The sequence below is a fragment of the Trachypithecus francoisi genome, unplaced genomic scaffold, assembly GCF_009764315.1.
Source record: "Trachypithecus francoisi isolate TF-2019V2 unplaced genomic scaffold, Tfra_2.0 Lachesis_group0, whole genome shotgun sequence".
Taxonomy (NCBI): domain Eukaryota; kingdom Metazoa; phylum Chordata; class Mammalia; order Primates; family Cercopithecidae; genus Trachypithecus; species Trachypithecus francoisi.
The window spans coordinates 34090365-34103192 of record NW_022681453.1 but is presented as its reverse complement, the minus strand read 5'-3'; the positions used below and the strand labels follow the sequence as shown (position 1 = coordinate 34103192).

General features: G+C 40.6%; 1 protein-coding gene and 1 pseudogene across 21 annotated transcripts in view; one reads left to right on the top strand and one right to left on the bottom strand.

Annotated features, from left to right (window-relative positions):
• The window catches only part of MAGI1 (membrane associated guanylate kinase, WW and PDZ domain containing 1), a 691563-nt gene that overhangs the window by 341086 nt on the left and 337649 nt on the right, over window positions 1–12828 (top strand). The gene's annotated exons all lie outside the window — the stretch shown is intronic.
• On the bottom strand, window positions 8119–9506 carry LOC117083100 (annotated as a pseudogene). The gene has a single exon (XR_004436944.1). The product of XR_004436944.1 is annotated as an interleukin enhancer-binding factor 2-like (transcript).

Sequence of the window (12828 nt, the reverse complement as noted above, 5' to 3'; positions counted from 1 at the left end):
TTGTTTCTCTATTATATGTATGTTATGGTGAGATACATTAATTTTTGTTGAGAATCCAAATGTGTGTTTTTATTTTCATTTTTTTATTTTTGCCACAAATGTTAGGAAATTCTGTTTTTGGTATCTGGCAGGAGGGAAACAGAACATGAAGCTCATAGATATGTATTTTCATGGGCAGTTAAGCTATTCTTTAGATGAAAATGGCCTTAATCATTTTAATTATAAGTGGGGAATACATTTATTTATTCATTCAACAAATATTTAATGGGGGACTCCTTATGTATCAATTACTGTTTTAAGTGTCAGAGATGCCCCATGAATATAAAGAGTAAAATTCTTCTCCTAATGGGGTTTAGGTATTGGATGGGGGCTACAAAGGGTGAATGAAGAAAACAGATAATTTAAAAACTGTGTCTCACGTGGAAGTTGTTATAAAGAAGACTAAAGCTGAATGAAGTGGCAGAAAGTGATGGAGACAGAGGGTTTCTTCACATAGGGTGAGCAGGGAAGGCCTCCTTGATAAGGTGAGTTTAATAGGTACCTGCAGAAAGTTACGGGAGGGGGATGTTTCTGATGGAGGAAAATGCTTCTAAGATAGGGAGGCAGGAGTGAGCTCACTGTATTTGTACAATAGCAAAGACACCAGTGAAGCTGGAACCCATTTGGTGGGGAGGGAGATGGATGGTGACTGGCCACTGGATTTTATCTTGAGTAAGAAGAGGAGCTGTTGGAGGGTTTTGAGAAGTGCTGTGATAGTGTCTGCCTTACCTTTGGGAGGATCATTCTGGCTGCTTGTGGAGGGTAGCAACAAGGAAAGTATCCTAGGTGATGCAGGATGAGTAAAGAGTGAGTAAAGCACTATACTGGTGGCTACACTCATGGCAGACATCACAAATCAACCACAGAGGCCTTTCCCAGTGTCCTGGATGTTGAGTGGGATGACTTCCCAACACGGCCTGCAGCTGGAACTGAGAGCCCTTGGAATCTACACAGCAAATGAAGTCTTTTTATTTCTTTTCCAACAATTCAAGTATCAAATGGCTTTCCAGTGCCTTATCTCTCCTTAAAAGAGGTCTAGGCATCTACTGTAGATTCATTCATCCCCCAGCAATACCTATTGAGAATAAAAAAAGAAAGTCTATAGATGAATGAACTTGATAATTTCAAATCATATGTCCTGCGAAGTAAAAGGATGTGAATGAGACCTGGAAAATAAGTAATTGACTCTTTCAAGAACAGGGAACAGGAAGTCTAAGAAGAGGGAGCAAGTGCAGGTTCCAAGCATAAGCATATCCTTATGATATGCTTCCATAAGGTGAACTCTGCAAGTCTTATCTCCCTGCAAGTCTTATCACAAGATTGGATCTGTATTATTTAATGAGAATGATGTCTGAATCAGGCCTGAACTTTCTTCCAACAATCTCCCACCTAAAATACATCTTTCTCCTGTACTCATTTTCCCATTTTTGTCTTTCTTCCTTGAATTCAGTTCTCTCTGACCCTCCTTTTTTCACTTTATCAGTTATCTCTGTTGAAGAGAATTGTTCAGGGGAATAGAAGAGAGTGGATTTCACATGGCATTTGTATATTAATATGATTATTAATTTGGGGACCTTCTTCCCTTTCCTTCCTGCATAGTTTTTGGTAATAAATGCCCATCTAATTTACTAAATATTCCCTTCAGCATGAGCAGCCTTATATACAAAAGAAATTTCACATTTTGTACCTGAATGTAGTAGTGGCTAATACATATACACAAAAAAAGTAATTCAGTAGGAAGAATAAAATACAAAGAAAACCAATTATCTCAGCCTGTTCAAAGAGGCAGCCAGCCAGGTAGTAAGTAGTAATTGCAGTATTTTGTTATGGAAGTCTTTGCTTGTAATTAATAGATTTCTGCCTTTTAGTACATTTGTTTTATTATGCATTAGAGGACCTTGCTTTGAGTAGTGCAGCTCAGGGGTTAGTCACAGGAGTATAAGTTAGGAGGAAATATCTGGGCATCTGCTATTTGTAGCACACTGTCGCTGTTTCCACGTATGACTGGGGATGAGCTGAAGGCTTAGCCAGAATCAGCTCTTGGTGTTGCCAGAACTGTTGTGATTAAGTCTTTTTTGTTCTCTGACCCCTGAGGATGGCTTATTAAGGTTCAGTTTGCTCATCTGAAAAATGGAGCTGATGAAATCCTCCTTAGAATGTTGAACCCCGGGTGGTGGTGATGAGAACAGTTCCTATTTTTTTTAGCACTTACTACCTGCCAGGCATATTCTAAAGCACATTATATACACCATTTCGGTTAATCCTCACAACTGACCGTTGGGGTAGATGCTGGTCCTATAGATTAAACCATGGCATGGAAACATTAAGTAATTTGCTCAAGGCACACTGCTGAGTGCAATGTATGACACTTATTAAGTGTTTATATAAAAGTAATAACCCCAGCTGCTATGGCTTAGATATAACTTTTTTTTTTTTTAAAGGAGTTTGAGTATATTACAGAATGTAGGAAGTCTGATTCTCAATGCCTCTTATTTTCTGTTTGTTTAGTTAGTTATCTGGCTCCATTTTACAGCACCAATTTTCATCTTTATTGATTTTCTGCTGATTAAAAAAAATCGGTCTGTATCTTTTACTCATTTTTTTGGTCTTCCTTTAAGAAAGTGTTCTGGGCCGGGCACGGTGGCTCATGCCTGTAATCCCAGCGCTTTGGGAGGTCGAGGTGGGTGGATCATCTGAGGTCAGAAATTTGAGACCAGCTTGGCCAACATGGTGAAACCCCCATCTCTACAACAATACAAAAATTAGCCGGGCGTGATGGTAATCCCAGCTGCTTGGGGGCTGAGGCAGGAGAATCATTTGAATCTGGGAGGCAGAGGTTGCAGTGAGCCAAGATTGCACCACTGCACTCCAGCCTGGGTGAGAGAGCAAGACTCCATCTCCACCAAAAAAAAAAAAAAAAAGTTCTGAATGTGGATACTCTGTCAAAATTCAACATCTGCTGGTCTTCTTGGATCAGGCTGCCTTTGGTCTCTCTAAAGAGGCTAACCTGGATTCCTCTTTGGTGAGAGGACAGTACATATTTCAAATAAGGCATTGAAGGTCCTCCAGGAAATTATGATTGTGGGCATTTTCCTCACTATTTCAAGTTTCCAGTGTCTTTAGAATCTCGCTTTGCCTTCTTAGAAACATGGCCAATTCTTGTGCTATATTTTATGCTCCAGGTGCCTTGGAACCCAGTTGTATGGGGGCACTGTGGACAAGGGTGCAAGTCCTAGCTCTGCATTTAAAGGTTACATGATCTTAGGAAAGTTTTTCAACCTTTCTGACTTAGTCTGTTTTCCGTTGCTATAACTGAATCCCTGAGACTGGGTAATTTATAAAGAAAGAAATGTATTATGTGGCCAGGCGCAGTGATTCACACCTGTAATCCCAGAACTTTGGGAGGCTGAGGCAGGAGGATTGCTTGAACATGGTTGTTCCAGACAAGCCTGGGCAACATAGGGAGACCCCATCTGTATAAAAATTTTTTTAAAAATAAAAAATAGGCATGGTATCTCATGCCTGTGATAGGTCCCAGCTACTCAAGAGGCTGAGGTGGGAGGATCACTTGAGCCTAGGAGGTCAAGGCTGCAGTGAGCCATAATTGTGCCATTGTAATCCAGTCTGGGCAACAGAGTGATACCCTGCCTCAAAAAAACAGTATTTCTTACAATTCTGGAGGTTGGGAAGGCCAAAGTCTAGGACCACATTTGATGAATACTTTCTTGTTTGTGAGGACTCTCTGCAGTCCCAAGGTGGCACAGGACATAACATGGCAAGGGGGCTCATAAGAGACAGCCAAACTGGCTTTTGCAACAGTCTCAGTCTCCTGACAACTCACCCACCCCCTTGATAACCCATTCATTCATTCATTCATTCATGAGGACAGAGCCTTCATGACCCAGTCACTTGCCAAAGGTCCTACCCTTCAACACAGCTGCACTGTGGGACAAGATTCCAATACGTGAACTTTTGGGATACATTCAAACCATAGCAGCCTCTTTATCTACAAAATGGGGATGGTGATGATGATGTTGATGATGGCACTAGCTATCTCACAGGGATACATGAATTGTATAAGACTATGTAGGGTAAGTCAAGGTCACTGTAGGCTTTTTGTGAGGGACTCAGGGCTAGGACTTCAATATATGAGTTTGGTTGGTGGGGAGGCACAGTTCCCCCCATAACATGACGGGAGGCTCTGTGCTCATCACCTAGTATAGTTCTTAACCCAGAGTATGCCATCAGCACCTCTCTGCTAAATGAATTCATATGTGCTAATGAGCAAGAATGAACAAATGATAAACAATATCTGTCTTTGTTGGCCATCAAAACGTTTAAAACATGGATTTGTATCACATTGAGAGTTCTCAGTGATGCTTATTCCTTGAGTTCTGTGTCTCACTGTGCTAAGTTAGAACATCTGATCTAGGAATGTCCAGATCACTTTTTTTTTTTTTTAAAGGTCTCATATACCTATACTTGTCTACTTGATTTAGCTCAAGTAGCGTTAGAGTCAATCACAAATTCAGTCACAAATACAGAATATTTAAATTTTGACTTTGGAGTAATTAGCTACAACTTGAATTTGATTCTATTCTGAAATGTAGCACTTTGGATTTTGATTTAATAATGGCTATTTGGTTGCATAAAGCAGGATTTTAGCTTCTGTGAGAAGCTAATTAGGTTGGAACTGGTTTAAGCACTTATTTTCCTGGAATGATTTCAGTCCGGTTAGCCATACCTTTTTCTTCTTGCTCAGATGTAAACACAAATACCCACAGCAGTCTCAAATACAAAATTGATAAATGTACTATGCTGCTGACAGTATAACTTCTGGAACTATATTATTTTGGGATATGCTGAGGTAATGAGATTTAAATTGTTAAGATTTGGAAGTTCAAGGTTTTTACAGTTTTCTCAATATAGCAGTAGACTAGAGAGAACAATAACAGAAATTTGTTTAAGATGGAGCTGGTGGGCCTTTGAGTTCAGTGTTTTCCTGAACATAATGTTCTGCTAAAAGTTTACTCTTGCTAAAAATAAGTAAAAATAATAATTATAAAAGGAAGTGAAGTGGTCAGAGAAGGAAAACAGGTTTCTCAGTGTAAACCATCACAGAGCCCTTAATGTGGTAATGTATTTAGGTTGGTGCAAAAGTAATTGCGGTTTTTGCTATTTCATACATTTTGACTTTCCAAGAGGGGGCTGTATTATGCGGACTTTGCCACATGTGTTTGCTCTGAAACCCCTTTTTTCTTAAGGCACCAGTGTCCTAAGAGATACTCTCAGGATGGTCACTCTGGACAGTCTAAAATTAGGTGCACATTTTTCTAGTTTGGTAAGTGGGGCGTATTGGTCAGAATTTCTTTTACTGCTCAGAATATCATAGTATTATATCATAGTATTCCATAAGCATCATTCAAAATATCAATTTTTAACTTAGACTATTATAGTGGTTAAAATGTTGTAGATCTAGGCTGGGCATGGTGGCTAATGCCTGTAATCCCAGCACTTTGGGAGGCTGAGGCAGGTGGATCACTTGAGGTCAGGAGTTCATGACCAGCCTGGCCAAGAGGGTGAAACCCTGTCTCTACTAAAACAAATAAAATAAAATAAAATAAAATAAAAATACAAAAATGAGCGGGGCGTGGTGGCAACTACTTGGGAGGCTGAGGCACGAGAATCACTTGAATGCAGGAGGTGGAGGCTGTAGTGAATCAAGATTGTGACACTGCACTCCAGCCTGAGTGACAGAGCAAGACTCTGTCTCAAAAAAAAAAAAAAAAAAAGTTGTGTATCTAGTGCTGTTTTTCAAACTTCAGCATTTTTTAAAAAAAACATTTAAAAACATTTCTGTTAAGACTTTCTTTGAAAGTGTCAGAAAGCCAACTCCAACTGGCTACAGCAATAACAGTGTGACAGTGTATCAGGAGAGAGGTTTTTAAACTTCAGAGTGTGTCACCAGGACTCAGCCCTTCTCTATCCCTTGGTTTTTCTCTTCCTCTAAATTCATTTGATTCTCAAGGAAGATATTTGCCTGTTTAAGCAAATAGACTCCACGTAGTCTACTCTACATTTGCAGTGGAAATTAAACCTTTATTTCCTATCCTTCCAACATAGTCCCTGGTTTAAATCTCATTGGCTGGTTTGGGCCCAGTGAGTCCTTTCCTTCCTGCCCCTCCTATTGCTGTGGTAGGCAAAGCTGGATTGTGTGCAGCTCTTGTGCCAAGGAGTAGGGTCAACCTCAGTGAAACAACATGTGCTGAGCCGGGGAAGGGGCACGGGATACAGATCCCCAGAAGAAAATAGAGGTGCTGTAGCCAGAAGCAGCAGAAATGTATGCCTGGCAGGTAAAAATGATAGGTATCCCATATACTTGCCCTTAGCTTGCTGACTTGTGAAAAACTTCTTTTCTTGTGAATTGAATTAAAAAAGATTTCAGTTAATTGACCTTCTAGTTAGTTAAGCTGCAGCTAATTAGGTTAGTTAGATGACTAGGTGCTGATGGAGTAAATAAATGGACACTTGGCACAAAAATAAAGTTAACAGGTCCTGACATCTCACTATGGGAAGCAATTGAGGGGGAGGATTCCAAGAGGACTTTAAATATTCCAGATGACGTAACTGTAACCAGACCAGGAGTTTTCCTTGTCTGTGGGCTTCTCCACCAGGGGGACGATGTGTCTTTTGCCTGGCACATAGTTAATTCTGAAGGATATTTTATTATTGCAGAACTAGGAGATTGGGGTGGTTTTTTATTTTTACTTACTTTAGATCATTAACTAAAATAGGGAACAAAGGACAAAATGTACGTTTAGGAAAGAAGATGCTGAGTGCGAATTTGAAGGTGAAATGCATTTGAGCTGCTGGTGGGACACTTTGGGAGAATCGGGTGGTTAGGAACGTGGAACCCAGGTCTGTTTTATTGTATCCTGGGAAAATCCAATCTTGTCTTTATTTTGGTTCAAAATAAAACTTTCTTTGATAAAAGCAAAGGCGTATTTCCTTGTGAGAGGCAGTAAAATGGAATGCTTTATCAAGTAAAAAGACTATTCAAGGGAAGTGCTCCTGGAGCATTTGTTTTCCCTTAAAGACACTGATATCTGGGTCTCAAAGGGATTATATATTTCCAGATGTTTCCATTTGTGAGTGTCAAGTCGCATTAGATGCCACATTTTAGTGACATAACATCACTTTGCCTCATTGAGGACAATTTGGGGCACAAAAATCATGGTTGAGGAAAATTTACATTTGCTTCTCTTGCAGTCTGTTTTTCCAGAGTAGGGATAGTGTAGAAAAATAAAGGTACAAACAGAGCTGGCAGCATCCATATAGTTTCTTACTCAGTAGTTCTCAAGTCGGTGCCTCTCTGATTTGTAATAAATATTTTTAATGTGTTTCCTTTATTATCCTGATATGAGATAAATAGATAATGCATCCTGTTAGTATACCTAATTTTAAAAATTATATAGTGACTCAACTAGTATCTATAGAAAATAAAAATAAAAGTAAGTAACTTACAATAAATGATACATATTGCAGTATGTGTAATACATTCTTGGGTACAAGTTTATTAGAGCCAAGCTTCTCCTGGGGATCTTGTTAAAATGCAGATTCTGATTCAGCAGCTCCAGTGTGGGGGGCCTGAGATTCTGCCTTTCTCCCTCCCTTCCTTCCTTCCTTCCTTCCTTCCTTCCTTCCTTCCTTCCTTCCTTCTTCCTTCCTTCCTTCCCTCCCTCCCTCCTTCCCTCCTCTCTCTCTCTTCTTTCTTTCTTTCTTTCTTTCTTCTTTCTTTCTTTCTTTCTTCTTTCTTTCTTTCTTTTCTTTCTCTTTCTTTTCTTTCTCTCTCTTTCTTTCTCTCTTTTTTCTTTTTTCCTACTGGAAGTACTTTTTTAGAAAAAAATTCTAGACACTTAACAGTTCATAACATTTCAACAGCGAAGTATGAGTTAAGAGAGGGGTTTTCAGGAGGTGGGGATTCTAGAATATTAGGAAAATATGTTGGTATCCTCCTTCATTATAGATGGATGGCATAGGTCATAATGCCATTCATCTATAATGAAGAAGGGTACCAACATTTGATATTGGCTACTAAGTCAATGTCAAAACCCAGTGGAATGACACTTCTATAGAGTTTATTTCACTTCCTGCTATCTTCCCTACCCCACGGAAATGTCTGCCACCATATAAAGCGCAGTAGCACCTAGCTTAAGCTTCAGTCTTCCCCCTTGGGTAGGAAAGAGAGTGAAGGGAAGGTCACTCTTGAGTTTACATGCTTTCTTCTTCCTCTCCTTAAGGTGATTCTTCTGTCTCCTCTTCTTCCTCTCTTTCCTTTTTCTCTAATGGCTTCTCTAAGCCTTTTCTGAAGGTGTTACTATCACTCCATCCCAGGTAGATATTTCAGAAGTAAGATGGCTGGCATCATCCTCCTGGCCAAGGATCTTCCTAAAGCCACCATGTGAGGATTCGGACCGAGTCTGAGCTGTGTAGCAGACTGTGTCCTGCTGTTCTAGGGTCATGACTGTGTACTCTGAAGTTGCCACTCTCACAGGGGTCAGTGATACCCATGGACCCTGGCAGGAACAGTCCTGCACCCAAAATCTGCAAGCAACACCTGTGTACAATGTTTAGGGCCAAAGGCTGTCTGTTGGTGTTATCACAGCATAATGAATGACCTAGTAAGCCTAGGATCCAGGGCGTGAGGGGCTGAAAGCCAGGAAAACGAACCTTAAGTCCTTCAGTAGTCTGATGAGAACTTTAACTGTGGACTGAGAACCATTTTCCTTGAACCAGCGGGCATGCCGGATGGCTGCTAAGGCACTCTGCAATACCTTGATATCCAACGGAGTTCTGGGTCCTGTTTTGGAAGATTTGGTGGCACTGTTGTAACGACAGTCTTCACTGTAGCATCAGAAGAACTGATTTCAAAGGCAGTTTCGTTGGTTGGCACGGTCAAAACTTCAGAAGGATCCTGTGCTCTCAGGCTTCCCACGACTTTGCTTCCCAGAGGAGCAACAGCTTCCAACGTTGGCACAATCTTGCGTATTACCAGCGGGGCAGCTGCATTGTGGCCTTTAGTGATCATTCTCTTTTTATAGGATCCCACCTATCCAGCTTCTTCAATTTGCGCTTCAGACGTCCCTGGAGCCACAATCAGACTGTCAATCACATTATTGATTTTTGTCACCAGGGAAAGGTAAGAGGCCTGCTCAGTAGAATCAGGAGCTGGGGTCCTGATTGCTCTTCAGCAAGGCCTCATTGAAGGAAGCTGTATCAGGTGTTGGCTTGACCCAGGGAAAGGCCATTTCACACAAATAGAAATCAAACGGGATATGTGGTACAAAGGGCCGGAACTCTCCTCCTAAGCCTCTTCTGAAGCCAAAGTGTCCACCACAACCATGACCTTTGTCACTCCTCATGATGCCTTAAATTCCAAATGGAAGCTGCACCAATCGCCCCTTCCTCCCCTGCCCCCCTCTCTTTTAAAATCTTGAGACAGGGTCTTGCTATGTTATTCGGGCTGGTCTTAAACTCCGGGGCTCATGTGATCCTCCTGCCTCAGCCTCTCAAGGTAGCTTGGATTTCAGGTGCGTGCCACCATGCCTGGAGATTCTTCATTTCTAATTAACTCCCAAGTGCTGTCAGTACTGCTGTACTGTGACCACTTTTTGAATAGCAAGACTTTTTAGGACTTAATGAAGTAGTCAGATGCTTGCACCTATACATAGAATCACTGTGAATGTTTCAGCTATAAAAATGACTGCTACAGATGCTTCGAATGGGCAACAGTAAACCAGAAAGGACCTTGCTGTTGGAGATTCAGTATTCCAAAATGATAACTTAGTAAAGTTACAAAGAAAAAGTAGCAGTTTCCTCTAAATTTGCATGGTTTAGCGTGTGGTGTGTATTAAAACTATAAAAAACATACTGTACATTTATTTTTATGTGAAATGAAGGAAGGTTCTTGGCTCAGATGTTTGGCATTTCACTTCCTGTCCACTGAGACAGTCCTAAGTCATGCATGCCATAGCACAGTTCATTGAGAGATTCTGCCTCTTAAATCCCAGTTTTGGCTTCCAGCTGCTTCAATAATCCCCTTCCTCTCTGCGTTTAGAAAACATCCCTACAGGGCCGGGCTCGGTGGCTCATGCCTGTAATCCCAGCACTTTGGGAGGCCGAGGTGGGTGAATCACGAGGTCAGGAGATCGAGACCATCCTGGCTAACATAGTGAAACCCTGCCTCTACTAAAAATACAAAAAATTAGCTGAGTGTGGTGGTGGGCACCTGTAGTCCCAGCTATTCACAGGAGAATCACTTGAACCTGGGAGGTGGAGGTTGCAGTGAGCCAAGATTGTGCTACAGCCTGGTGACAGTGAGACTCTGTCTCAAAAAACAAAACAAACAAACAAACAAACAAAAAACAAAAACACACCCCTACAGATTTCCAAAATGCCCAGAAGAGAGATACCATCTATGGAGAACCCCTGAACCCAAAGGCCAATGAATGGGAACAGGCCATAAGATGATTCGTAGGTGTGATATGACTGCTCCTAGTTTGTTCAAGCAAATTGTCCCTTGAGCCAGGGGCCAAAGAAAATCAAGTAGAGAGTCACAGTTATTGCACAGAACACGACAGCAGAGCTGTACAGTCTTGCTGGAGGTGTTTTCTCTGCTGTTCACTTTGTTTCCCTAGTAATTGGGGAAAAAGTTTCTATGGCCATATTTGCAGCTGACAGATTTGTTTTGCACCGTGCTGCGAGAGGGTGTTAAGTGGAGGCCTGTGAAGAATCTGAAGCAAATGGAGATAATTTTCGGGGGAAAAAAAAGTGTCTAACTTCCTAGTAACCACAGACTGAATTGTGTTTTTCCAGCTTAGTTTCTGTCTCTCTCAGTAGCCCTTGAGTGTCAGAGACCACTGGCATTCTTTCAGGACTGGAAAGGCAAGAGAGCAGTTGTTCAGAGCAGCATAATCCTCTGAAGTTCATTTGTACTTGGTAGTTTCCCTGAAAGCCTTATTTTTACTAAAATAGAAACTGATGGAAATGATCAAATGAAAATAGCAATATGTAGGGTGAGTTTTATTAGTTGAATCAAAAGATGTATTTATTTGCTACTTCTAAATTAACACGACCACCTCAGATAGTTTCTTAACTGAAAGTATTTTAGTCCCCAGACAAGCTACGTTCTTTGACATTGTGTGTAATACAAAATATATATGAGATGGATTTTTCCGCTTTTGATATCAAGCAGCTTTTATAACACTGGAATGTGAAAATGATATATTCATTAGAGGCTGTCTGAAAAATAAGTTTAAAATTTGAGGAAAAAGTTAAAATGCAAATAAAGGCATGTGTAATTGTACCACCCAGAAATAACAACTATTAACCGGAATTTTCTCCTAATCTTTTTTTTTTTCTTTTTAAATGAGGAAATACACAAGCATGTGCTCACATTTTAACAAAATGAGAATAGTTTCACTACTTTTGTATGCTGGTATTTTCACTTCTATTATGAAGTATGCATCTTAATGATACTCATCTTCAGCACTTTTTTATTAATGGAAAATTTTGAGATAATTGTGGATTCATATGCAGTTTTACGAAATAATGCAGTGAGAGCCCTTCTATACTTAGTTTGGTTTCCTCCAGTGGTGTAATTTTCCAAAGCTATAGTATAATATTGCAATCAGGATATTGGCATTAATACAGTCTACCAGGCCAAAAGGTGATGGCTCATTCCTGTAATCCTAGCATTTTGGAAGGCTGAGGCTGGTGGATCACTTGAGCCCAGGAGTTCGAGACCAGCCTGAGCAACATAGCAAAACCCCATCTCTACCAAAAAATAAAAAAAATTAGCAAGGTGTGGTGGCGTGCACCTGTGGTCCCAAATGCTTGAGAAGCTGAGGTTAGTGGATTGCTTGAGCCTGGGAGGTTGAAGGCCACAGTGAGCTGAGATTGTGGCACTGCACTCTTGCCTGGGCGACAGAGGACTCTGTCTCAAAAAACAAAAACAAAAAATCCTAACAAGTGTAGTCAAATTTCCCCAGTTTTACTTATACTTATTTGTGCGTATGTGTGTATTTAGATTTATACACAGTTTTATCACCTATGTAGGTTCATGTGTCTACAACCACAGTCAAGATATTGAACAGTGCTAATACCACCAAGATCCCTTTTATAGCCACACCCATCTCTCCCCTGGCCCCCTTCAAACTCCTGACAACCACTAATCTATCTTCAGTTTGTGAAACTTGGGTCATATCAGAAATTTTATATTAATGGAATATATAATGTTTGTTGCCAAGTAATATTTCATGATATGTGTATACCACAGTTTAGCCACTTACCTGTTGAAGGACATCTTAGCATCTTGGCTGATTCTAGTTTTTAGCTATTATACATAGGCTGTTGTGAACACTGGCATACAGGTGGTTGTTGTTTTTTAATTTAAAATTTTCCTTTTTCTGGGATAAATGTCCAACAGTACAATTGTTGGTTGAATATTTAGGGTTTTTTTTTTTTTTTTTTTTTTGAGACAGAGTCTCTGTTGCTCAGCCTGGAATCCAGCGGCATGATCATAGCTAACTGTAGCCTCAGATTTCTGGGCTCAAAAAATCCTCCTGCCTCAGCCTCCTGAGTAGCTGGGACTACAGGTGTACGCCATCCATCCTGGATAATATTTTTTTTTTTTTTTTGAGATGGAGTCTCACTCTGTTACCCAGGCTGGAGTACAGTGGCGCCGTCTCCGCTCACTGCAAACTCCGCCTCCCAGGTTCACGCCATTCT